The sequence below is a fragment of the Scylla paramamosain genome, chromosome 16 (genome assembly GCF_035594125.1).
Source record: "Scylla paramamosain isolate STU-SP2022 chromosome 16, ASM3559412v1, whole genome shotgun sequence".
NCBI lineage: Eukaryota > Metazoa > Arthropoda > Malacostraca > Decapoda > Portunidae > Scylla > Scylla paramamosain.
Window position 1 is genome coordinate 24,031,266 of NC_087166.1, and position 5,000 is coordinate 24,036,265.

The 5,000-nt window shown below is 43.5% G+C and overlaps 1 protein-coding gene across 1 annotated transcript in view; it reads right to left on the bottom strand.

Moving 5' to 3' along the window:
- The window catches only part of LOC135108159 (phosphatidylinositol 3-kinase regulatory subunit gamma-like), a 107,275-nt gene that overhangs the window by 72,306 nt on the left and 29,969 nt on the right, over positions 1 to 5,000 (bottom strand). The window contains exon 2 of the mRNA XM_064018908.1: positions 4,287 to 4,334. The gene's annotated coding sequence lies outside the window, so the exon portion shown is untranslated. The remainder of the gene's footprint in view (positions 1 to 4,286; positions 4,335 to 5,000) is intronic.

Here is a 5,000-nt window from a genome sequence, read left to right on the forward strand (position 1 = left end):
AAAGTGATGAGTAAAGAGGAGACGGGGATAAATAAAGAATAAGAGGAGAAAGCAAGATGTAGAAGGAGATTTGTAAATAGCAGAGCAAGACAAAAGACGATGATAACTAAAAGAGGAAACAGGAATGAATTAAGAATGAGAGGAACGCAAAAAATCGACGAACAACTGCAGATGAAAACAGGGAATGAGTAAGGAGACGAGAATAAATAGTGGAATAAAGAAGAGAACAAGAGATATTTCGGAACCCATGATGAATAAGAGAAGTGGGAAGTAAAGCAAAGAGGAAAGAGGAAGAAGAAAAAGATGTACACTTGCGTAAATTCTGATGCTGTGGACTTGTATTTATTTATTTATGTATTCATTTATTCACTTATCTTTTATGTATTGCGGAGACCAGCCAGGGGGAGACTGAACTAAAAAATATATATATAAAAATAAAAGCCTTCGTATTGTAGTTTTCCCTCCCTACGAGAGAGAGAGAGAGAGAGAGAGAGAGAGAGAGAGAGAGAGAGAGAGAGAGAGAGAGAGAGAGAGAGAGAGAGAGAGAGAGAGAGAGAGAGAGAGAGAGAAAGGTCCGAAAGAAGTCAATTTAGTTTCTGACTAAAGAAAGATACGACGATGAATGACCAAAAGAAGAATAAGGAAGAAATAAAACAGAAGGAAGGGGAGAAGGAGGAAGAGAAGATAACAATAAAGAAAGAAGGCTTATTTAATGCTGCACAAGGTTTAGTTGGAAGAGAAGAGGAGAAGAACATGATAACGAATAAATGGAAGGCGAATGACATAGAAAAGAAAAGGAGAATAGAAAAAAAAAATAATAAAGACAGGAGGATCAAAAACAGAAGATAGAAAATGCTACGATGAAAGTTTCCTAAGATCTAATTATAGAGGTGACAGGAAAGAAAGATAGGGCTAAAAATAGATGATAGATGGGAGAGAGAGAGAGAGAGAGAGAGAGAGAGAGAGAGAGAGAGAGAGAGAGAGAGAGAGAGAGAGAGAGAGAGAGAGAGAGTCAACAAAACAACAAAAAAATAAAAGGAAGAAGAAGAAGAAGAAGAAGAAGAAGAAGAAGAAGAAGAAGAAGAAGAAGAAGAAGAGGAAGAAGAAGAAGAAGAAGAAGAAGAAGAAGAAGAAGAAAGGAAGGAAGGAAGGAAGGAAGAATATTTGACGATAGAAAACAAAAGAAACAACAGAAATAAAAAAAAACAAATGACAGGAGGAGAGAGAGAGAGAGAGAGAGAGAGAGAGAGAGAGAGAGAGAGAGAGAGAGAGAGAGAGAGAGAGAGAGAGAGAGAGAGAGAGAGAGAGAGAGAGAGAGGCAACGTAAGAGACACTAAAGCCTCCTACTTCCCTACAGTTTCTTTATTCTACGCGTGATCCGAAGACCTGAACCGTTCACACCACCCACCACTCACACCACCCACCACCCATCCAGCCAGCCACCGTCAGCGCCTCCGTCACCCCCTCGCTACTACATACACACAAGGCGCCCCCACCAGTGCCCGGCGCGGGGTCACTGGGTGCAAGGCGATGGGGGGTGACGGAAGACTGGCCGGGAGCTCACCTGGGGGTCGGGGGGCGGCGAGAGTAGGATGAAGGGGAGGGGGAGGTAGGGACTGGTTGTGGCATCTGACTTTCTACTCTGACAACTTGCTCTGAGGAAATGGTGCATCTGATTCCTGTGTGTGTGTGTGTGTGTGTGTGTGTGTGTGTGTGTGTGTGTGTGTGTGTGTGTGTGTGTGTGTGTGTGTGTGTGTGTGTGTGTGTGTGTGTGTGTGTGTGACCTACATTTCTTGTCGTCGCTCGCAGTCTTCCTTCTGTTCAGCAATTTAGAAGATGAAAGAAAGATGATGATAATGATGAGGAAAAAAAAAAAAAAAAAAGGGAAAAACTGTTTAGGCTCGAATGTTGACCTTGCAGTACGCCTGATATCCCCCCCTCTCTTTCTCTCTCTCTCTCTCTCTCTCTCTCTCTCTCTCTCTCTCTCTCTCTCTCTCTCTCTCTCTCTCTCTCTCTCTCTCTCTCTCTCTCTCTCTCTCTCTCTCTCTCTCATCTACACACAAGTTTCCTATCTTATGTTTCCCCTCCACTACCACCACCACCACCACTATTACTTCCTCCTCCTCCTCTTTCTCCCACTCCACCACCACCTCAACCACCACCACCACCGCCACCCAGGGGACGAGCAAATTAACACTCTGAACGACTTCCACGAATCTCACGACTTCTATAACGACCCGCACGCCCGATGAGTCTCACCGGGAGGCCGAGAGTCACCTGAGAGGGGAACAATTAATTAACACCCACTCATCTACCCTCCCACAGTAGAAGCTCCTTAAAGGGAAGGAATTCAAGGGACGCGGCGTGAAGTGGTGAGGTGTGAGATGGTGGGATGAAGTGGTGAAGTGGCTTGGTGAAGTGAAGGTGTGAGCTGGTGGAGTGGAGAAATGAAGTGGTACGGTGAAGGTGTGAGGTGGTGGAGTGGTAAAGTGAAGTGGTGAGGTGTGGAGTGGTGAAGTGAAGTGGTAAGGTGAAGGTGTGAGGTGGTGGAGTGGTAAAGTGAAGTGGTGAGGTGTGGAGTGGTAAGGTGAAGTGAAGGGCAGGAAGGAAAACTGATGGTGAGAAAGGAAGCCGTCTGGTGGTTCAGTTGATGAGATAAGGTGACGGTGATCTATTTATTGGTGCCTAGAGATGTGAAGTGAGTGAGGTATGGGAGTGTTTCTCTCTCTCTCTCTCTCTCTCTCTCTCTCTCTCTCTCTCTCTCTCTCTCTCTCTCTCTCTCTATCAATATTCTCTTGTTTTCTTCTTAATTTTTTTATCTCCTTGTTTTCTTATCGTTATCGTTATCATCATTATCATTATCTATTTTTCTCCTCTTCCTCTCCTCATTCTTGTTCTTGCTCTTGTTGCTTTTGTCGTTGCTGATCTTCTTCCTCCTCTTCGTTCTTCTTCCTCCGTCACCTCTTAAATGTCCAAACGACGAACGATAAATTAGCAGGACACTTTGTATGTATGTACCAAGTGTCCCAAATGTCCCTGGCGCGTTAAGAAAAAAAAAAAAAAGAAAAAAAGTGATAAACAAAAAAGGTCGTACAGATTCAGGGTTCGATCACCACCACCACCACCACCACCACCACCACCACCACCACCACCACAACAACAACTAAGGCATCATCTAAACAGTAACAAGGATCACATACCAATACAAGTTACGGCCTCTGTTTACTCTCGACCGATCGCGCACCACAACAAAAGCACCAAGCACCAGGAGACACGTGACAGGCGAGGGCGAGTACGTACGCAACCAACAGGGACAAACACAGACTGATAAGGCCCCGGCGACCATAAATAAACACACAAACACAACACGACACTGAAATTGGCGGGGAGATGGCGCCGCTACATCGAGGTCATGCAGCGCCAGTGACAACAACATGAACGGCGTCGAGCTGAGTGGAGGAAGTGGACCCGAGAGAAGGAAGTGGAACTCTCGGGCACACGCGCTGCTGGAGGATGCCCAAGTGTGTGTGTACTGGGCGATAGAGGCACTGCAATACCTCCCTACTGATTAAGATACACTCTTGCTATTATTAGAGTGAGCCCGGCTGACCAGATAAGTTTGCTCGCATCCTGAAGAGGCGCGAGGCAAACTTGGAAACATAAATGACATAAGCTAAGGTACAGGAAGCCACTAAACTTACACGTGGCAGTCCCTGTATGGAGATTATAACAAAAGGGAAGGCACATGAAGAGTTAAGAGTTATACATGGTAGTCCTTGTATAAAACCAATGCATAAAAATACACTAACCCTCTGAATGCTATAGACTTGTAATCTTTGAATAAACCAAGCTTCTATCTAACGCATATCATTAAAACTGCAGGTGTACTATAAAGGAAGTCTGAGTTACTCCATCATTCCTTTGCTGTGAGAGGGAGCTTAGAAAATGTTACTCTATACATTTACCACAGTACTGTACTTACATCAAGGAGAATCTTTAGCAGTCAAAGGGTTAGGTTAGTGATGCTAATGACAGAGAGGATAATTCAGAGCTCACGTATGCTGAGTAAGGAAATACTGACTTAAAAATTAGTTACTAGTTTGAAATATATAAAAAAAATAAATAAAAAATAGCAATCCCTTAATGTTATAATGATTTAAGATTACAACAGAGAGAGAGAGAGAGAGAGAGAGAGAGAGAGAGAGAGAGAGAGAGAGAGAGAGAGAGAGAGAGAGAGAGAGAGAGAGAGAGAGAGAGAGAGAGAGAGAGAGAGAGAACACACTTACCATCACATTGCCTGCCAACTTTCCCGCTGCCCCAGATGTAATCTCGACCTGCAACACACAAGAATACAGTAATTAGCACTTCGGTATACACGCAACACAGAGATGCATATCAGCACATGAGTTTATTAACAATGCAACGCACGCAACACACACAAGAAGTTAGATATCAGGATTCAAGAACTCTCTGTAACAAGCAACGCACATAAAAAGATAATTACACACAAAACATACAAATACATAAGAACACAAACGCTTTACAACACACCAAGAAACAGATCAATAATTAAGAACATGAGCAATGCAACACACAAAACACACACAAACACTACACATGATGATACACAAAACCACATGAAAACTGGAGTCTGTAAAGGGCCAGTTAAGATACACACACGCACAAAACAACAATAACAACAACAACAACAACAATAAACACACACACACACACACACACACACACACACACACACACACACACACACACACACACACACACACACACACACACAAAGAGCATTGATAAGAAGTCAACTCTTCACAACACAACAAAAGAGGACATTGCATGCAACACACACACACACACACACACACACACACAAACGTAATACAACTCAAGCTTATAAACAACACTATTTTACTGTCATTTTTCCACTCTTTTTTTCAGAATATGTGCTTTTACTGTCCCCCCCCCTCTCTCTCTCTCTCTCTCTCTCT